Here is a 22,215-nt window from a genome sequence, read left to right on the forward strand (position 1 = left end):
ACCAGGCATCTGGAGGCCTCAGAGGCTACCCAAGGATGAGGGACACTTTGTTTGGAGAGGCTGTCCAGGAAGGGTTGATTCTGGGTGTGTGGGGGGAGGAGACTGGGACAGGATAGGGGTAGCAGCCATCTTGGAGGTAAAATAATTGAAGTGATGTCCCATACTACAGATCACACAAAAAACCTCTACTCAGGCACTGGGGAGACACAGAGCTTGTCTTAGGAGAAGAGAAATTGGGGTTCCATCCCCAGAATCCATGCTAAAACTAATAATAAATCTGGTGTGGTTGTATGTGCTTGTAATCCCAGGCTAGGGAAGCAAAGATAAGTGGATCCCTTGGGGCTTTGGGGGGCTCGCCAGCCAGCCAGCCAGCCAGCCAGCCTGGGCTACTTGGAAAGCTGCAGGCCAGTAAGAGACCTGTCTCAAACAACAACAAAATAAACATGGATGAAGTCTGAGAAGTGACATCAAGGTTGTCCTCTGACCTCCACATACAGGCACACCCACATGCTCCCACATCCACATGATACCCCTGCACACACACACACACACACACACACACACACACACACACAGACATCTCCTCATATTTCCTGAGGGAGATGTCAACCATTGGGTGCAATGGGGGGTGGTGGTGAAGGGTGAGGGGTGGGGGTGCATTTCTCTGTTCAGTGTGAGAACCTCGATAACAATGCTGACCTGCTCATCACCCCTCTACCCCCCCCCCCCCCCCCCCCCCCCCGCCTGGATGGCACCTCCTGCTTCACACTGTGAGGCAGAAGCCTGGAAACACAGATGCTCAGAGGATGCATGGTCCAAGCCAAGTCTGGTGTGTGCCACTGAAGCTACCACACTTGAGAGTCTTTCTTGTGTGAGGTTTGAATCTTATCCCTGGAGTTAGCTTGCTCCTCTGGACATAGAAGATGAATCTCATAGAAAGCAGAAAAATATCTCATAACCCAGCCTAAGTGTCTAAGCGCTCAGTGTTTCTGGACAAACAATATGTTTAAAGTTAGTTAGAGGGAGTGTAAGCTGGTTAGAGTAGATGCAGGCTTGGGTTTGTTTTTTGCTCTTACACATATATTCAAAAGGTGCAAAGATAAAATGTTTGGTTGGAGAGCTCACTCGGCAGAGAGGAGCACTTGCTGGCCTTGCAAAGGGTTTGGTTCCCAGCACCCGTATAAAACAGTTCACAAGTCAGTACCTGTATAAAACAGTTCACAAGCACCTGTAACTCTAACTCCAGGCAGTCTGATAGTCTTGTTGGGTCTCTGCAGGCAATGCATGAGTATGATGGATGTATATACATGCAGGCAAAACATGCATATGCATAAAATAAAAACAAATCTTAAAAAACCAAAATGCTAACAGCAATAAAAAGACAGACTGGAACTGGGGGCAGGGGTCCTAGGCCATCAAAGGGACTACAGAATGCAGCCCTAACTGCAGGCTGGGCTTTCTGGAGAGCAATTAGAGGGTTCTTTTTACTTATCCAGTTCCCCTGGACTTGCTAAGAAATAACTGGAGGTTCCATGAGGCCAGACTTGTGGGCTCCAGGACAGCCACACCCTGGTCTCTGCTGAGCTCCAGGCTGCCCTCTCTCCTCCAGCTGCAGACCCCTTTAGCAGGTTCCCTCCTGCCCAGACAGTGTGTCTGAGGGCAGGCTCCCATGGGGGCAGTCAAGTCAGAGATCACTCAGAGTCCCTCTCAGTGGGCACAAAACCACTTTCCCATTTAATTTGCACCCTTGTGTCCGGTTCCTCTGTTCACGATCCTACAGGGTCCTCCTGCTCTGGGCAATTTGCAGCTTTATGGATCCCACTGCTTGTGTTGAACTCATATTTTCCAGGCTGGAGGTTTCTAGTGTGTCCCCTGCCCACCCCACCCCCACCCCCAAGATGCTGCTGGCCACCCAAGCAAGGGAGCAATACTCTAGATGTGCATCTCCTGTGAAGAATAAAGGAGAGCCCCTTCCACCCCTGCAGCACTTGCATTTATGTATGTGTCTAATCCTAGGTGTACCTTCCTTCCTGGGATACAGGATGCTGTTAAATGTGCCTAGGACTAGCCTGATCCTGCTGCGCTGTGATCCAGCCAGGACAAAGACAGAGGTGCACCACACTCAGACAGGAAGGGAGATTGGAGAAGCCGCCTCCTTCTTCCTTGTCATGGTCACCGTCACTGAACTGGGACACTGAGCTTTACAAGCTTTACCCACTGGCCATGTTCCTGCAGCCTTCCCCAAGGCTGCTCACCTGTTTCTCTCATGGGGCAGTAGAGAATTGAGGCCCAAGGTCAACTTGGAAGCAAAGGAACCAAGAATGAAGCTGAGTTCTGCCAGATTCCAGGTCCAATGTGAGCCATGGTCCCGCTGCAGCAAAGACAACCCACAGCACCCCGGCTGGTTCTACTGTCTTCATCTTTACATCTTTAGTAGGCCTGTTCTGCTCTCTGAGCCAGGGCACAGACAGGCAGACTGATCCCAGAGGAGTTTCCTGACCTTCACTCACACCTATCCTTCAGGAGGTGCTCAGTTTAATGGCTGTCAGCTCCCTGCCATCCCAACAGCTCCAACCCTGCTAGAAACCCCTAAGCGCTAACCCCTAAGAAGCCGAGTCCCTAACCTGGAGACTGGTCCTGACTCATTTCTGGGGTACCTATGACAGGTTCATTTAGGAACTGGGCTTCCTTTTGCGGGGACTGTGTCTCTGGGCAGCACTTCCCACCTGGCCAGTTACTGTGTGAACGAAGAGTCACTTCTTTCAAGGACAGGACAGGACATACCTGTGGATACATCGTGTGTGTGTGTGTGTGTGTGTGTGTGTGTGTGTGTGTGTGTGTAGTTTTAGGGGACAGGGTCTCTTACTGGAATCGGGGACTGACTGAATTAGCTGAGACAGACACGCTGGGCAGTGAGCTCCATCCAGGGGCCCCCCAGTATTCTCTGCCTCAGCACTGGGATTACAGGAGAGCATCACTGTTTGGGGGCTTTTTAACATAGTATTCTGGGGCACCAACCTCAGCAAACAGGTTAAGGATCTAGTTATGTTCCTAACCTCTGTACCAACTTTGGGGAGGACCAGAATGAGTTAGAAATGTATCACACTGGGAGCTACAGACAGGAACCCTTTCATCCACAGGAAGCTGAGAAACCTTTAGCAAAGTCAAGACACCACAGGAGGAACCACCCATACCCTGCACTGAGAACCCCAAAGGGTCTGCCATAGATCACAAAGCCAAGAGCACAGGGTCTCTGGTGCCAGCACTGGTGGCCCCAGAGCCTGAGGTACAGGAGACTTTGGGGTCCTAGAGGAACAAGCTGGATCATTAAGAGACTGAAAGGAAAGAAAAGTCTCCTTTTGCTGGGGACCTCCTCTTTTTTTCAAGAGACCAGGCTAAGCTAGGAAAAAGCCTTTAGGCCAGGACCTCCAGGACTGCTAGTGGGGCGGGGTGAGGGGTGGATGGAAAAGAGATAGAGAGGAAAAAGAGGAAGAGGGAGTTGGGGGAAAGAGGAAGAGGTGGTGGAAGGTGGGTGGGAAAGGAAAGGAAGGGAGAGAGGGGACAAGAGGGGGCAGGAGAGGGAGTAGGGAAGGTGAAGACAGGGGCGGAGCACGAGAGGGCAAGGAGGGAGGGAGAGAGGTTGGGGGTGAGAGGAGGGAGGAGGAGGAAGGGGGAGGGGCGAGGGGAGGGAAGAGACGGGAGGGGGAGGGGAGGAGGCGGGAAGGGAGGGAGAGGGGGTGGGGCCTGCGCGCTCGCCCCGCGCCCTCGGTCCCCACGCCGGCCTCCGCGCCCTCGCGTGCCGCAGCATCTCCGCGCTGCCCGGCCTCCTCGCCGCAACCTCCCTTCGCTGTTCGCCTCTGTCGTTGCTGCCACCATCGCTGCCGCCATTCTTGGCGCGGAGCTGGCCCGGCCGGGCCCCGCCGAGAGCCGCCGCGGGTCGGACGCGCGCTTCAGGTAAGCCACTGGGCCGGCGCGGGAGGAGCGCGCACGGGGCTGGGCAGGTGCGCGGGGCGCCGGGAGCCCCCGCGGTAAACCTAGGGAACCCTGTTGGATCCCCTCCTGGACCCCTCGGGGCCCCCGAGACCCCTCAGAGCTTCCTCCCCAGATCCTCCCACACTGCTACGACCCGGTCTGCATTCCCACCTGGATGCCCCCGGACTCCCCCTGCATTCGCACCGAGACCCTCCGTATCCCCCCGATTCCCACCCGGATCCCTCAGACCCCCTCTACATTTCCGCGGCGTCCCCTGGACCCTCTCTGCAGTCTCATCCCAGCTCGGATCCCTCCCCGGCCTCCTCTCCCTGGCTCCCGCCGGGCCCTGGCAGGCAGGTGGCTGCTCTGGAGCAGGGACGCTGGACGCTCAGCCAATCGCGGCTTGCCCAGCCAGGCCCTGCGCGCTGGGACCCCCGGGTGCTCGCCCCTTGAGCCGCGCCTGCCAGGTCAGGCCCGGTGCCCCTAGCTGGGCTCCCAAGCCCCGGCCTAACCGGCTTCTATTTCGGTCTCCCAGGCCTTGGCTCGGGCACACCGGATGTGGCGCGGTGCACTCAGACAGGTGCGGCTCACAGGGCAGCCGCCCTAGGGTTGCTACCACCCGGGCAGTGGGCGCTGCAAGGCTGTGGCTTCCTGGAAGATTCGGGCTGCGTTATTCTAGAACCGCCCGGAACCACAGGCTTCAGCTCGGGCTGCACCTGTTGCTGGCGCCCGGTGATTTGTAGGGGGGCTGGTTCTGTCGGGGCTCTGCCAGTCATGGCGTGAAAAACAGAGCAGAGCACGTAGCTGTCCTTTTTATGTATTCGGTTTAGTCCCTCTGTGGGTGAATGGGGAGTCTTGCTTCCAATGGAGCATGTGGTGGGAGGCCTGCCCCTACGTTCTGGGGCGTTTGCCACATGAACTTGCCCTGTTTTTGTTTTGAAAACCTCACTGTGTTGAGCACAGCCCAGGCCCGTGGGTGGTCAGCCTCACACTGGACTCGGGGCCTGTAGCCAGCCATCTGACCCTGCTGTAGGTCTACCAGGCGCTCCAAACGGAAGTTTCCTTCCCAGGGGGGTGCAATGACACCAGCGACCTGTCACTTCATATGTGCCCCTGGCTTCCAACTGGTCTCCTGGCTGCCCAGGCAGGGTTATTTGGGAATGTTTACACTGTCCCAGAAGCAGGCAGCCTTGGGCAGTGGTGGGGGAAGATCCCCGTAGCGACTATAATGGCCTGATTGTCACTTGGACCGTTGCTGTCTGTGCACATCATGTCAGATCATCTGTTGAGAAGTAGAAAGTATAGAATGATGAGCGGATGTTTGTGTGGGCAAGGACTGTCCTTCCAGACCTTAAGACTCAGGTGTCTGGCTGGTCCACACAGCAAGCAAAACAAAGAAACAAAAGCATGTTGCCTGTACCAATTGCAGTTCTGCCCAGGACCCCTTTCTTGCATGGTGTTGTGAGACCCGGATCCAGGGCAAGAGTCAGAAGCTGCCTTCCTGTAAAGGGCTTGTTTAAGTCTGTCTGTCCTCTGAAATGGAGCCACAAAGTCCCTCTGTCTACCGAGTCCAATGACTCCCGGCGGCTGTCACATTGGTAGCCTGCCCTGGACTGAGGGTTGAGGTGCATGCTATGGACCATGCTGCCTTGGGTCCGGTGGGTCTGGGGCCAGGGCCGTGTTTCGGGTGACATCATCCACTTGTGGACAGTTGCTCCTCTGTAGTTGCTCTTTATGGATGGTGTCCAAAGAGGTCTTCCTCACCCCAGGCATGGGAATGTGTGCTAATGGACAGAACAATCAATAGTGCATCTCAAAGATCAATGGTTTTCTCAAGCCATTTGAGGTGCTTCTGGAGGGAGCCTGCCCTGGGAGGGCTGGGAGGGCTGAGGGGCCCAGTGTCCTTTATCTTGATTCTTTTATTGTATGGGGTGAGCATGGAGCCAGAGCTCCTGGGCTGGGACCTTCGTTACCCGCTCCAGGGCATCCCCACTCTACCTGGGTTAACTGGGCAATGTCCTAGAAGGGAATTTGGAATTTGCTTCTTGATGGTTGTCAGTTAAAGCAAACTGCTCTCTTATGTTTAGAATTTGCTGGGTTCAGAGGACTCTTGGAAAAGGTGCCCCGTCTGATTCCCGCAGGCTCCCTGTCCCCCTATCTTCAGCTCCCAGGGAGCTACAGCATGGACATGCTGGTTGCCCAAGGTGGTCTTGGGGAAAAGGTGCTGTTAGCAGTTGCCAGCAGGGGGCAGTTCCCCCTCCCTTGCTTCCTCCCTCCTACCTAAAACTGTATATACCAGGTTGGTCAATGGCCTGACCTCCTGTTTCATCCTCCTGAGTGCTGGGGTTACAGGTGTGGGCCACTACACCCAGTTTATTTCTCTCCAATGGTGACAATTCCAGATGGACCGCTAGATGGTGGAGGGACTGCTGAGATTTCCTGAGGCTGAGGCTGAGGGGAGGGTCCTTTCTGTTCCCTTGGCCAAGAGCCATCCTGAGCTTGGCAGCTGCAGTCTGGACAGCCTGTCTCTGCCATCTCGGTTGAAGACGTGGCTGTCCCTGGGTGACTCAGGGTGTGGCCCAAAGCTAGGCAGGTCAGGCAACGGAGAGGCTGGCTGGACCTCAGGGTAACTCTCGTGCCCGGAGGAGATGCAGAAAGAAGTGGTAGTCTGTTAGGAGATATGGTTAACCTGGCCGGTCAAGGGGTGAGCTGCTGGGCCTCCCCCAGAGCAGACACCAAGGAGGGAGAGCCTTGGGAAGAGTCTATGGCTGTCTTGCTCTTGGGCACTTGCTGTGCCCCTCCCTGAGTCCCTTTGCACTTCCCTGGGATGCCACACCATTGCACATCTCCTGTGGTGACCCTGGCCTGGTCAGCAGCCCCACCCTACTTACTGTAGGTTCCCGTCATGTGGTTTAAACTCTCATATACTGCCCATGCAAGCCTTGTACTGCTCCTCTGAATGGCTTCTCGGGACCACTTGGAGATTGCAGGCTTCCCAAAGCCTCTGGCAGGAGTCCCTGTCAGAGCTAGGCAGGGAGACAGACATTTTGTGAGTGACAGTGGTGTGTGATCGCTTTATGATCACAGTGTGGTTGTTGTTACCATGAGGGCACCCGGCTCTCAAGGGTGCTTGGGGTCTGCCTCAGATCAGGGGAGGAGTTATGGTGTCTGTTGGGGGCAGGTTGGAGTCCCTGCGTTCACTATTCTTTTCTGGGCTCTTAGTGTGTGCCGTTGAAAGTACTCCATGATTAAAAGTTAATAGTCACTGAGGGCCGTGTTGATTGCTTATATGAAGAAGCTGCTCAGGGGTTTACTTAAAACTTCACCCTTCAGCGCAGTGCATTGACTGGTCCTGTTTACACAAGTAGGCACTTATGAGTGGAAGCTGTCTCCTGTGTGTACACAGACAGCACATGTGTGTCTGTGAGGATGCTCCCCATATGTTGCATCAGTAATGGTGCGGCATCTCATGGACCTGGGCTAGGCACTGCTCTTAACTAGGGGACATGGTCTAAGTGCAGACCGGAAGCTGCAGTTAGTGGGAGTGTGGGGGTGGGGCCTGACCGTAGGCGTGAATGTACAAATGTGTGTGAGTGAGTAACAGAGTCAGCGTGGAAGTCTGTGATATTTGTGTGAGGAGATCAGATTAATAGGGTAAAAATGAGAGCCTGTGTGAATGGTGTGTGTGGAGGGCAAGTGGGTTCACTGTGTGAGTGACCATGTGAAATGTGAGAATGTCAGAGTATGTGTGCAGGTGTGTTGTGGAAGTGTGAATATGTGTGCAAACTTGTAGTGCAACTGTGAATGGACACTTGTAGTGTGGAAGCGTCTTCCATCTTTTCTTTGGCCCTTTTGCCTTGCCAGAATCATTACTCCGGTGCTTGGGCCATTTTTAACTAAAATAAAGGGTAGCTGAACAGTCAGTCGTAACTGATGACCGTTAGGTAGCCAGGAGGTGAGTAGGATACACTGTGTGGATACCCTGGAGAAAAGGAAGGCTGGCAGCACCAGTGGGGTGGAATTGGTAGTGAGAATCCTTGATGCTTGGAATTGTGTGTAACTTAAGCCTTATGAATTATTTATTTCTGGAATTTTCCATTCAGTATTTTTTGGACTGTGATTGACTGGATAACTGAACCTTCAGAAAGAAAACGGTGCAGGATGAGCTGCTCTGTTTTTGTTTTTTTTTTAATCCTTTACTTTTCATTACAGCACAGCTTCCTGTGTCTTTCTGCTCCCGTGGCTCATTGTTACCGAGCTGCTCCGTTGTACTCGCTATGTGCCTCTGCTTTGGCTCTGCTCTGTGGCTCTGAGAGTCGTGCATGGTTTTTGTGTGTCAGGACTTGGGCTTTTTGATGCTGAAGGGCTTTATTGGCCGGTTGTACCGTGGTTCGTTTGCTCATCTCTTGGTGGATGTTTGGATTGTTCCCTATTGAAGGGTTAGGGACTAAAACTTCACAGCAGAAGGGCGGATAACCAGGAAAGCACAAGCATCCAAGAAGATTCACAGATGGCAGAAGCTTGTGGAAAGACACCCTGTGTCATTAGTCAAAGGAAGATACAAGCCAAGACCACTGTGGGACCCACCTCATGCTGCACTAGAATGGCTTTGATAAAAGGGGTTGGGGGAATAGCAACTGTTGGTAAGGACTCGGAAAAAGTGGAACCCTGGGACATGGTTGGTGGGGGGTAAGATGGAGCTGCTGTTTGAGGAAGCAGTGTGGAGGTTTTTTGGAAAGTTAAACACACAGAACCAAATTCCCTGTGATCCAACAATTCCACTTCTATGGCCATGCCTAAACGGATTGGAACTAGGGACTCAACAAAAGCTTCACACAGTTTATAGCACGGTTCACAAGCCCACCTGTCTATCTGCGGATGAAGTGGGTAAGCCAGATGTGGTATATGCACACATGGAATATTAGTCAGCCATAGGAAGCATTGGACCACCTCTGTGTGTTGTAATTCAGATGACCCTTGAAACACTCTTAAGTGAAAGTAGCCATAGTTAAGGCAATGTGAGTCATGATTCTTGTTTATAAAATGTTAACACAGGCCAAGTCATAGGATCAGAAACACATCATCAGTTGCCCAGGCTGAGGAGATGGAATGGGAACAGCTGCTTGATAATGTGGGGCTTCTAGTTTTCTTCTGTCTTTAGTACTGTGGATTGGACCCCTGCACCCCCTTCTTCATTTTTTTTTTTTTTTTTTTTTTTTTTTTTCCTGAGACAGGGTTTCTGTGTAGCTTTGGAGCCTGTCCTGGAACTTGCTCTGTAGACCAGGCTGGTCTTGAACTCATAGAGATCTGCCTGCCTCTGATTCCTAGTGCTGGGATTAAAGGCATGCGCCACCACCGCCCAGCATGTACCCTCCTTTTTCATGCTAGGCAAGCACTCTGCCAACCATTAAGCTACATCCCTGTCTTTAAGCTTTCCTTTTGAGGTAATAAAAACAGAATAGTTGATGATAGTTGTGCAATGTTGTGAATGTATTACAAGACACTTTTAAGCCTTGAGGTCATGGCGCACACCTTTAATCCCAGCACCCAAGAGGCAGAGGCAGACAGATCTCGGTGAGTTCTAGGCCAGCCTGATCTACAGAGTAAGTTCCAGGACAGGACAGTTAGGGTTACACAAGTTAACACTGTCTCAAACAAACAAACAAACAAACAAAACCCCAAAAACCAAAAACCAAAAAACCAAACCAAACCAAAACAACAACAACAACAACAACAAAACCAGACAGACAGACAAAACAAAAACAAAGAAAGAAACTGAGGCAGGAAGATTGCTGTGAGTTTTGGCACATCACTGCTGGTGAGAACCATTCCTGAGTAAAGACCCTAGGCATCTGCAGCAGTTGACTGATAGCTGACGCGCTACAAAGTAACTAACAGGAGGGTGGTGTATACAGTTTGGATACACTGGACAAGGGAATGTGGCCCCTGCTCTGATCAGCCAGAACAGTGTATAGTATAACCTTGATGAGTCATTTATTCTGGAATTTCCTATTTAGTATTTCTAGACCCTGGTTGAAGGTAGGTAACGGAAACTGTGGGAAGCCACAGTTAAGAGAGAGTTCTGTATTGCTGGGTTTAAGATTTGTAGTGCTCTTTATGGGGCAAATGTTTTTGTGGGGTCAATATCATTTTTTTTCTTCCAAGTTTGGATTTATTAGTGAAGCCGTCAGAGTCTGAGGTTTTTCTTCTTGGTGAGGCTTTTAATTATAAAATTGATTTCTTACTAAGGCTCTTAGGATTGTCTGTTTCTGCTAGGTTGGGTTCTGATAATTTGAATGATTTATTGTGGTAAAACATGAATACTGTGCAGTCTACCCTGTGAAAAGTTCCATTCTGAGAGTTTCAGTAAATGCTTATGTGGTGGTTTGAAAGAAAATGGCCCCCAAAGGAAGTGGCACTGTTAGGAGGTGTGGCCTTGTTGGAGTAGGTGTGGTCTTGCTGGAGGAAGTGTGTCGCTGTGGAGGCGGGCTTTGAGGTTTCCTTTGCTCTCAAGCTACGCTGAGTGTGGCACACAGTTCACTTCCTGTTGCCTGTGGATCAAGATGTAGGACTCAGCTCCTCCAGCACTATGTCTGCCTGCACACTGCCATGTCCCACCATAATGATAATGGACTAAACCTCTAAAACTGTAAGCCACCCCAATTAAATGTCTTCCTTTATAAGAGCTGGCATGGTCATGGTGTCTCTGCACAGCAATAGAAACCCTAACTAAGACAGCCTGTCGCCTGAGTTCCCGAATTCCATGAGCTTTCTCGGGCATCTCTGAAGTCAGCTCACACGCAGGGTTTGTTTTCTGTTCTTATGAGGGTGTCAGGCGAGCCTAACTGACAGTTTGTGGTGTGGAGCCTGGCTCTTGTCACTCCTGCACTTACCTTAGCAGTAACTAGGGTGATTGGGTCTGTGTGTGTGAAGAGGGCCAGCGGGATGGCTCGCTGGGTAAAAGCACCTGCCACGTAAGCACGGTGACCCGAGTTTTGTCCCTGGGACCCAAGGGGGAAGGAGAGAGCGCGCGCGCGCACACACACACACACACACACACACACACACACACACACACGCACGCGCGCACACACACACAAATAAAAATTTTCTTTAAAGACTGCACTTCTGAGCATTGACTTGTAAAGGTGGGATCAAGGCAAGGATGACCCTGTGGTTCACGGTGGCTTTTGTGAGTGACATGTTCAGTGCTTTTTGGCCATTCTACAGAGTCCCTACCTCACCTGTAAACCTGGCCCAGCTCTAACCCACCCTTTACAGCTAAGACCTTGAAAACAGACACCATAGGAAACTTATTCTTGGGGTCCCCAGCCAGGAAGTAGAGAGCTGAGATTTTGGCTGGGACATGTGACTTGAGACCCTGTGTGCAAGCATCTGTGTTTGGTGTCATCCCTCAGTTGACAAACACCTTTGTTTTGAGACAGGGTCTCTCACTGACCATGGGGCTTGTCGGATAGGCCAGGCTGACTGCCCAGTAAGTCTGAGGGATCCATCTGGTTCCACCTCCCCAGTACTGGGTTTACAAGCACATGCCACCATGCCCAGCTTTTTACGTGGATTCTGGGGACTGAACGCCAGTCCTTGTGTTCACAAGGTAAGCACTTTCCCAACCATCTCCCCAGCCCCCTCCATTGCGTTTTATTTAAAAAAATGTTTTCACCCAGTGTTGAAAAACACTGCCTCCACGTGGCTTGTGGACAGGTTCTGCATAGAGTCAGCATACAAACACTGAGTACAGTGCTCTGATTTCTACAGTGACTCACTATGACCAAGTGCCTTCATCCTGGTTTTCTCCATGTCTGGTTCATCCTTGGGTTCTCAGGTGCCTCAGACACTCAGAGCCTCCCTCCAGCAGTTTCTGAGCTCTGCAGACTTGGGCTTGGACCACACTCCAGAAACTGGGTCACAGCGAAGCTCTGAGCAGGCGGAATTGGATCTCTGCTTGTGTTTGAAAACCCAGGGCAGCCAGCGGCTTGGGTTTCAAGTGTGGAATCTGGAGAAATCACCAGCTCCCTCCTGCTGCCCCTGTGAGTGCCTAGCTTTGTCTGTCCTGTCTGGCAAGGAAAAGATCATCCATCCCCAGGGTGCTGTCAGGCTGGCTTGCTTTCCCCCAGCTGGGCCCAACCAGGGAGGTGGTCAGAGCCAATCTTTAAAGTAGATACCCATCTCGGAAGAGCCTGTGGGGAGTCACAGATTCCCATTTATATACAAGTAACCGCTCGTGACTCCGTGAGCTGGAGGGCATGGATTTTATTTCAGCCGGAAGAAACTGTCATGTAAAATGAGCAGAGTCATTTCTGCAGAGAGCTGGAGAGGCTCCACACAGACATCTCACTGTGAAAATGATAGGGACTCAGGCTGGGGAGATGGCAGTTAGCAAGCAGGAAGACGAGTTTGATCCCTAGAACTCTCTCTATATATAGAACTATATATATATATATATCTCAAACCTATATGTACACACACACACACACACACACACACACACACACACACACACATATGATTTCCCTGGAGGAGGGGTGGATGCAGGTGGCCCTGGGGCTCGCTAGCCAGCCAGCTTAGCCTAATAGATAAGTCCCGGGTCCCAGTGAGATACTTTGTCTCAAGAAACAGTCTGAACAATCTGGCCATTGAGATGGCTGAGTGGGGACAAGGTACTTACTACCAAGCCCGATGACCTGAGGTCCATCCCAAGGACCCACATGGTGGAAGGAGAGAACCAACTTCTAAACGATGTCCTCTAACTTCTACACAGTGATAAATAAATTATAGTATAGAGATTTTAATTAAAAGGTGGATGGAGACTGAGGAATGACACCCAAGGTTGACCTTTAACCCCCCCCCCCCCCACACACACACAAAGGAAAATGTTGGGGCACAGAGGACTTGGATGTATGCCCTCCCCTATTTCAGCGAGGAGCCAGCAGAGACTCGATTCCCGTCTCTGAAGTAATGCTGACATCACCGGGGTGTTTCTGCCTGGATCGTTTGGGTCTGGACGCTTATGAAACATTTTCTCATACTTCCGTGATAGCTGCTAAAGATGGAGAGAGGCTTTTCCTTCACCAGCCTGGGAGCTGTGCTCACTGGTGTCACCCTCCTCTGTGGGCGGGCTGAGGACACAGCATGGCTGCTGCCACACAAGGCAGTTTGGAGTGACTTTTACCCTGGGTCCTAAGTGGACAGGGTGCCTCCTCACAGAGGTGAGCTGCGGCTGCTGGGGATCAGGTCTTCCAGGTGCGGAGGGGTTACTGGCATTTGCTACTGCATCTGGTTTTTCACCTGGGTGCTGGGGCATCTGAACTAGGTCTCCTGCATCTGGCTTTTCACCTGGGTGCTGGGGCGTCTGAACTAGGTCTCATGCTTGCGCCTCAAGCTCTTTGCCAAATGAGCCAACTCTCCAGCCCCTGTGCAGTTTGGCACATAAAAGAAACTGCTTCTCCAGAGCTGCCAGGCAGGGCAGAGTTCATGGTCAAGACCTTGGCACTCTGCTTGTCCTCTGCCTGTAGAATGACCGGGTGTGGCCAGCCCTCAGCCTCTCTTTTGTATACTTGTCCCGGGGAAACAGCAAGCACCAGACACATGTCACCTCAAACAGTGATGCTTGCTGATCACTGTGGCTGTCATAGCTCATGGGAGACTGATCCCTGACCTGGGAGGTGGTTCGTACTACATCCTTAAGCATAATGAAGCTGCCATTGGACCCACAGGCTCTCCTACCTTTACAGTGAGTCCCCTAGCTCTGCATCAAAGTGATGCCTGTCCTAACTTCCTGTCCCATCTTGGAATCCAAGGACAGCTCAGCAGGTAAGAGCACTTGCTGCTCTTGCCAAGGACCAGAGTTCCTCGCACCCCCTTTGGGTGGCTCACAACCACCTGTAAGTCCTGCTCCAGGGTATCCGACACCCTCTTCTGGCCTTGGAGGGCACCCACATTGCCACACACATACACATAATTAATTAAAAACTAAAAATAAAGTCTGAGGGAAAGGAACAGGATGGCAGTAGGTCATGGAAACTGTTGCTGACGTCTGCCTCATCCTCAGTGTTCATCTTCCCATCTCCTCCTTTCTGCACCCAGAAGATGTTTGTAGAGTTTACCCCAGGGCAACCCGTGTCACCGGCCTAATGTGGCTGTGCACAGAGCCTAGTGAGAGGTACCCAGCTCCCAGGTGAGTACTGCCAGCCCCTGGACCCTTCCAATAGCAGAGTTCATTTGGGCTGACCTCACTATACCCAGCTCCCAGGTGAGTACTGCCAGCCCCTGGACCCTTCTAATAGCAGAATTCATTTGGGCTGACCTCACTATATACAGTTTTGGAGGTCGGGTCTTCCTGTATAACCAAAACTAGCCTCCTGCCCCTGCCTCTGGAGACCTGGGATTACAAGTGTGTGCCACCATGTCCTGCTCTGTGTTTCAGACCCTGTAGCATGCTCCCAAATATGTGCACAGGGTATCTGTCCATCTGTGTCGTTTAGCTGAACACACAGAGCTTTCTATCTCATGTAAGTTGCGATTCCTAACCCGAAAATCTGAAGGACCCCAACTCTGAAACTTGGTGTCGGCATGACAGCACAGGCGGAAAATTCCACAGCATAAAACCCAGATATGTGCATGGGATTCAGCTGCGTTGTGGGAGTCACCCTCAGGCTGTGTGTTTAAAGTGCATTTTTGTGTTCAGCTGTGGCTCTAGCCGCAAGATAATCTCATTAAGGAAATCTCATGCAGTGTTTCACTGTAGAAAGACTATCTGAGATTTGAAGCAAGCCCCAAGTGCGCGCGCGCGCGCGTGTGTGTGAACACGAATCAACCTCAAATCAAAGTTTCCTTCCCTCAGATGCCGCTCTCCCCCAGGGAGGGACTGTTTCAGTCGGTGGGGATGACTCTAGGGCACAGCAACTGCCACTTCCGTCCATCTGTGTCCTAGCCTTGCCCAGTGTCTTCGTCTTTTCCTGCCGTGTTAAAATGCTTCAACAAAAGCGACTGAAAGAACGGGTTGTTTTAGCTCACAGTTCAGAGTAGAGTTCATTATGGTGAGACAGTCAAGGTGGGAGAGCGTCAAGCAGCTGGTCACATCATATCCACAGTCAGAACAGAGCGATGGGTGCTTGTCAGCGCCCCACTCCCTGCCTCCATTTTATACAGTCCAGGGAGCCCCGCCCCGTGAAGATGGTCTTCCCACCTCAGTGTAATCAAGATCACTCCCGCCATCATGCCCGGAGGTCTGTCTCCTCTGTTTGGTCAGGCAGGCAACACTAACCGTTTCACACCAGGGTTCTTGATTCTGGAGCAGTTTGTGCTCTTGGCGCACAGAGTGGTGAGTGTAGTGACGTGGGATGGAGGTGCAGGGATGTGCCTTACTCAGCCTTCATGACTGAGACCAAAGTAGAGGCAGTGGCCCCCAGGGAGAGGAAAAGGTGCTTCAACACAGAGGCTGGGTGGGAGTGTGGGGTGTGAACACGCAGAAGACCCTCCACAGGCTGCAGGGAAAGTGACTAATTTTGCATCATGCTGCATATTATGTTGGCCTGATTATTGGAACCTCCCTGGACACTGGCCTCAAAGGCAATGTGCTCTTTCCTTTAAGAATCTCTTGTGTCTGCTGTGACAGAACATCCTGTCTGAAGGGTTGCAATATTGGTGATTGCTTTTCCTAGTTCTGCAGGCAAGGGCAAGGTGTGAGCAGGGCAGCCAAGGGCAAGGTGTGAGCAGGGCAGCCAGCTGTCCTGTCTGCCACTGTCATGTGGCTCAGATGGCACCGGCTGATGAGTAAGTCACTGCAGTCTGTTCCTTGTCACATGGCCACCTCTTCTGTGTCTCTTTTTGTGTATAATAAGGATACCTGTCTGCCCTGAAGGGACCTAGATGACCATTTTGAGATCTTCCACTGAGGCACGTCTGCAAACATCCTTTGGGCAAGTCAGGTCACACACACGTGTGATGGTGGCTCTGTCTGTCTTCCAGCCTCCTGCAGCAGGAGGAGAGGCGAGGGGCACACTCCCTGGGGCCGGACTTCAGGCGGGTGACCTGGGAGGTGGGGACAGGACCTGGCACGGGCGCTGGCAGGCAGTCACCCACCTGGGATTCATTCCAGTGGAGCTTTATCTGCAGGAAAATGGAAAGCACAGCTCCCCTTGCACGAGTGGGAAGCTGTGGAAACGGGATGGCAGAGCCTCGAGGTTGGGGAAACAGGAAGGGAGTCTTCTGTCTGCTTTGGGTCAGCTCTCCCTCTGTGGATGGGGTCTCTGCAGAAGTCTTCGTGGAATCACCAGGGTGAACAGGAAGTGAGAGGTGCTGACTCATTTTTCCTTTATTTTAATCGAGTTTTTATTGTTTAGAAAAGGAAGAAAGAAAGCAAAAAGTTTCCTCCCTGATCTGGGTCCTTGCCATTAACAGCTTGCTTTTCTGACATTTTTTTCCCCTTTTGCTACCATTTTCAGACATGAGTGTGTGCTCCCGACGCACATGCACGCACACGCACACACACACACACACACACACACACACACACACACACATCCCCAGACCCTTGGTCATGCTGTAGTGGTTTCTATTCTTTTTGCTCACTGCTATGCTGCAGATGTATATGTTCTGTGTCATGATGGGCAGCCGCATCCAGTCCTTAGAGGGCCGTGTGTTCCTATGTTGCATGCACCCCGCATCTCTGTTGGCTCTTGGTGGGTGCCTGTCCAATCTGCTACCTCCCTGACTTTTTCATGGTGCATTTTGCTCTTTAGGCATTGCTCAGCTTGGCTGGCTGCCTGTATGACATGGAGTGGCTCCTGAGAGTGGTGGAGCCCCTTACAGTGTCTTCTGTGGTGTGGTGGGCATTCCTGTGCCTGTCTGTTTGAGCATTCGTATGCATGCATGTGTATCAATGTGTGTATGGGTATGCATGTGGGTACCTGTTTTCTGCTTCTCTGTGTGTGTGTATGGTTTGTGGACCAGTGTGTGCGTGTGCATGCAAGTGTGTGTGCATCCATGTGAGCACCTGTTTGCACATATACACACTTGTATGTGCATGCATGTGGGTGCACAGAAAGCTGAAGTCTGCATTCTGGATGCTTTCCTACATTTAACAGACTGTGCTCATTAGGAGGCTCACTGAACTCATTCTCTAGAAGTCTGTTGTTGGCCCAGAGCTAAAATCCACCCTCACTGTTCTCTGGGGCTGCTGGCCTATCTACAGTGATAGAGGATGCAGGAGCATTCAGCATGATACCACAGATTGTGTGTGAGTTTCTCTGGGATCAGCTATTCAGCTCTCTTGTCCCTGGTGACATTGGCTGAGTGTCCCAGACAGATGCTGTGGATGTTCCTAGATTGCTCCCAGCCATTTCCTCTCATGGGGGACTGTCCTTTCTGCTCATGGGGACTTCCCTACATGGTCAAGTTCTGCTCCAAAAGGGGTCCACAGTCTTGGGGGCCTGGGCCCTGGGCCTGAGTAGGCTTTAAGGCACAGGTGGATGTCCTAACTAGGTCAAGTAGGGAGCTTGCTCAGGGTGGACAAGAGGAGGGATGTGGGCTGCTCAGGAAGTCTGTCCCCGGAGCAGGCGGAGCTGCACGTTCATCCCGTAAGTCACCAGACCACCAAGCATGCATGGATGAAGAGTGCTGTCTGGTTGCTGGCGGGGTCACCTTCTGGGGTTCCTGTAGGCTGAGCCTCATGCTTTGGCTGACGGTTTGCTTCACTAGGATAGCTTCTTCGTGCCTGTCACTTTAGCTCATGTTTAGGGCCAATAACTGCCTCCAGTAATGAGTAACTCCTTCGGTGCCACTTGAAGTGACTCTTTTGTCCTACCCCAGACGTGGCTTGATTTTCCTGACCAGCATACTAGGGCTACAACACACCAGGAACATTCAGCAGAGAGCCACTGAGCTTGGCTCTTCTATTTCCTTTTTCTGGGGAAAAAATGTTTCTGCAGGTTGCAGTCCTTCCTCCCTGTTGGGAGCTGCTGGAGTTAGCCTCCTGCTCCCTGGCATGCTCGCATCTGACCTTTATTCTGGATGGTTCATCCAACCATAAATAATCCCTTCGAAACAGAGAGAGCCTGGTGTGCTGGCATCTGCAGAGGCTTGGAGAGGAGCTGCCAGAAGAACAGAGGGCTGAGAGCAGAGAGGCGCATGGAGGGTGCCAGGGCTGATGGAGGAGGGGCTTCTGCCTCCTTTCCCAGCAGGCCTGATTTAGGGCAAGAGTAGTTAGATGATAATGAATGAGCCAGTGAGTGGGTGGAGCTGGTCTTAGGCGATGGTGGGGGAGGACCCAGTGTTATCAGAGGGGAGAGGGGCCACCTGGGCCTCAGTACCAGGGCTGTGAACAGGTGGCTCACAACACCAGACTTTTGCTCATAGACTGGAGTTGGTGTGCGTTCTGTACCCTTCCTGAGTCAGGCTCACAGACAGTGCCACAAGAACCTTGGGGTCTGGAAGGCCTGTCCTTCCCCGCAGGCGTCCTAGGGTACAGGCCTCAGGGTTGCCTGTTTCCCAGTCTCTGAGGCTTCCTGCCAAGCCTCTGTTTAGCTGTTTCTCAGGAAGCCAGGTCTTTCTGGGTAGCCTGGGGTTGAGGTTTATGGTTAGCCCATCTTCTGCCTGAAGTTCTGAGAAGCTGGCAGGGCCATTGGGGACATCCTGCATCTGGACCCAAGGGTTTCCGTGACATCTAGTGACAGAACAAGTCACTGTCCACCGTACCCCACCTCCGGTCCTGAAGCAAGGGCCACTGTTTCGGACTTGCTGACTGGTACTTTCAAAGGGAGGACCCCACCTCTGACCTGCAACCGTCATCTCCAGCTTCAACCCAGGCTTAGCTTCTCATTGAAGGAAGATTTACCCACAAGGATGTGGCAGTTAAGGGACAATCCCATCTCACCATTGTTCAAGGGTCAGGAGAGGCCTGAGAGCCAAGGCTTGACCATATACGTGCCTGAGCCTTTGCCTTGGGCTAGGATGCTCTGAGAATCATCCAGTTTGAAGATGCCAAGTGTAGCCACTTAAGAAAGCCATATAGGGTTTCTGAAGCTTCTTGCCTTCCATGGACAGCTTTAGTGGGTCTAATCTTGAAAAAGAACAACTGCTTGAAATGTGGTTTACGGGACTCATTTACCAAATTCTTCCATTCCTGTATACAGAGGAAGACAGCTGACGACCAGGGCCGTGGAAGAGCAGGCCTGTTTATGTTTATGTGTCCTGTGTAATCTTGCAGATGCTCTTATTTGGATTAAAATGCAAGCGATTTCTTGCCCAACCTCAGGCACTCAGTTGAAGCGAAGGTTCCTCGGGGCTGATGTGCCTGAGTGTAGAGCAGCGATACTTCAGGCTGAGTTTATCCCAAGGTTTATTGGTGCCAGGTGTCTAGAAGCTGCGCTTTGCATCTGGACATCGTTGGAGTGAAGTTTCGGGGGGGGGGGGCGGCCAGCGGCAACTTGTGTGCTGGTGCCCATGTGTCAGCAGTGTGGCTGGAGCCACTGGGACAGAGGCCATCTTCCCATCCCTGTGAAACCCTAATTACTGTGGGTATGAGTCTTCATCTTTTTGTCTCTCTTCTCTGGGCAGTACCTGGAGAGACCTGAGCAAGAAAATCCAGCTCTTTTTCTTTTTCTTTCTTTCTTCCTTCCTTCCTTCCTTCCTTCCTTCCTTCCTTCCTTCCTTCCTTCCTTCCTTTCTTTCTTTCTTTCTTTCTTTCTTTTTGTGTGTTGTGCATGTGTATATGTGTGGTTTTGTATGTGCATATGGAGGCCTGAGGTTGATTCAGGAAGCATTCTGGATTGCTCTTCCACCTTCCTTGTTGAGGCAAGGTCTCTCAACCAGACTCTGTTTCTGGGGATCACATCTCTGCCTTCTGAAGCTGGAATTACATGTGGGCTTCCCTGTCCACCCAGCATTTACACGGGCTCTGGGATCCAAACTCCAGGCCTCGTGCATGTGCAACAAACTTCAGTCCCCTTCGTTGGCCTGGGTCTGTCTTTGTAACCCAAAGATGGGCCTATACTCTCTGCCTTCATTTCTCTTTAAGATCATGGTCAGCTCAAGATGTATCACCATCGGCTCCACTCACTGCAGGGGATGTGGTTGAAGAGTCCATTGATGGGTGGGTGGCTGAACCCACAGACAGTACTGAACTGTATACCTACAGTTTGTTTCTGTTTGCTATACGTATGTCCCTGTAGCAGAGTTGAAGTATAAATCAGGCACAGTAAGAGTTTAACAGCAAGCTTGTCTGGGGTGCACATCCACAGTGCCAGCAGCTAGGGAGGATGAGATGGGAGGATCGCAATTTCAGGGCCTGCCTAGGCAACTTACAGATGACTCAGAGAATTTAAAAGGGCTCTAATACAAGTGCAGGTGTGCCACACTAGCTCACAATCTCTCTCTCTTTCTCAAACACACACACACACACACACACACACACACACACACACACACACGCACACCCTTTGAAAAATCTCACTGTAGAGTAGACCTGAGCAATCTTAGCCTGTCTTATTTCTTTCCTTAGATTGAAAACACAACAGCCTTTCTCTTAAAAGAAACACTTCCTGGGTCTTAAATGAAGCACTTCCTGGGGCTTCTCTTTGCAGATCCAGATTCCCACCCCACCCCCCTTCTTGTGCTCTAGAGTCATTAGTAAATAAAATAGGGTTACTGGAACTCAGTGATGCTGAGGCTGATGACCGAGACAGCTGTTGAGTGACTCGTGTGGATAGCATACACACAGTGGATACGCTAGGCAAGAGGATGGCTCATAGCCCATCAGGATGGGGCAAGGTCATGAAAGATTTTTCTCATGCTACGAAGAATAAGCATGCAGTTACAAACTTCGAACAAGTCCTGTGGGTATTTTTGGACCATGATTGATGGTAGGTAACTGAAACTGTATAAGATTAAGCTTTGGGTGACAGGGCTATTGTGCGTCCAAGAATGTGAGCTGCACACCCGGGCCCAGAACGCGTTGTATTACACTCTGGTTGCCTTTCTCTCTGGGAGGTAAAAGGCATGATTTCTTGAAACTCCAAAGGAGTAGATATGTTGTCCTGAGGTCTCTGTTTCCTCAGTAATTACAGGATTCTAAATCTGCATTGCCTTTGGACCTCAGTCATATATGAAGCAAATATAGACTCTGAATGGTGTGTAAACACTTCTGGTCTGGAGCACATCTGTTATCCCAGCAATATGGACCGTGGAGACAAGGGAGTTGCTGGCAGGCTGCTTGGAGCATATAGTGGGAGAGAAACAACTGGAGCGGCCCTGCCCCAAGAGGTAAAGGGAAGATGTGGTCGTTGTGTGCCCTCCTCAATAATAAATAAACCAATACTGTGTAGAGACATAGACAGAGATACCTGATGCTGACCTATGTCTCCACACGTGTGCATATGAGCATGAGTACACACATGTACAGTGTGTACATATAGACACAAACTTTTTCATTAGAAAAGATCCATTTGCAATATAAGACTTTATTACAGTTTATTCATATAAATTTATTTCCAAGGGTGTCAAATTGTTTTGTCCCAGTGAGATTCACAGCACCAAAAATAAACAACATTTTAAGACATAGCAATCAAATAAGTTTAGTCATTTTGTTCTTTTTCGTTGTTTTCCTTTCTTCTTGAAGAAGCAGGAAATGATTGTTTTGCTGTCAAGGTCATGCCAGACTTCTCGTTTCTCCCTGTTTTCTAGAAGAGATTATATACAACTGTTGTTAGTTACTTCTTTCTTATTATGTTAGATAGACTTTTTCAATCGCACTACCAGAGACCTTCAGATGTCTGTTTCTGAGGTAATTAACTATGTTTTCAGTTTCCTTAGCGTTTACAGTATTGATGAGACTGTCTGTATCTTGGGTGAGTTTGGGCTGATTGTAGTTACTACAGAATTGAGTGTTTTCTCCCAAGCAAGCAAGCCAGGCATGCATCGAATGTTTATAGTTGTTTACATTCTTCCCTTTTAGTGTCGGTGGGGTCTGTGGTGGTGACTACTCTCTTTTTGCTGATGGTGAGTTTTGGGCAGTTGTTCATACATTGTAGACTTTAGGTCTAGTGAAGTTATCACGTGCCTCATGCCCAGGGGGCCATCTCCTTGGTCTCCTCTCCAGGGACTAGTCAGTGGATGAACACCAAGGCTCTACAGCCCCTGTGGCAGGTGGTGCCAGGACTAACCAATTAATGCACAGCACCCCAGTGACCTGTGCATCTTTACTGTCTCCAGAAGGGCCAGCTTGCT

At 51.0% G+C, this 22,215-nt stretch overlaps 1 protein-coding gene across 1 annotated transcript in view; it reads left to right on the forward strand.

The window, feature by feature from the left end:
• Positions 1-3,789: 3,789 nt before the first annotated feature.
• Sema4d (semaphorin 4D) overlaps positions 3,790-22,215 on the forward strand; it is a 91,270-nt gene continuing 72,844 nt past the window's right edge. The window contains exon 1 of the mRNA XM_059262942.1: positions 3,790-3,954. The gene's annotated coding sequence lies outside the window, so the exon portion shown is untranslated. The remainder of the gene's footprint in view (positions 3,955-22,215) is intronic.

The sequence above is a fragment of the Peromyscus eremicus genome, chromosome 5 (genome assembly GCF_949786415.1).
Source record: "Peromyscus eremicus chromosome 5, PerEre_H2_v1, whole genome shotgun sequence".
Classification (NCBI taxonomy): domain Eukaryota; kingdom Metazoa; phylum Chordata; class Mammalia; order Rodentia; family Cricetidae; genus Peromyscus; species Peromyscus eremicus.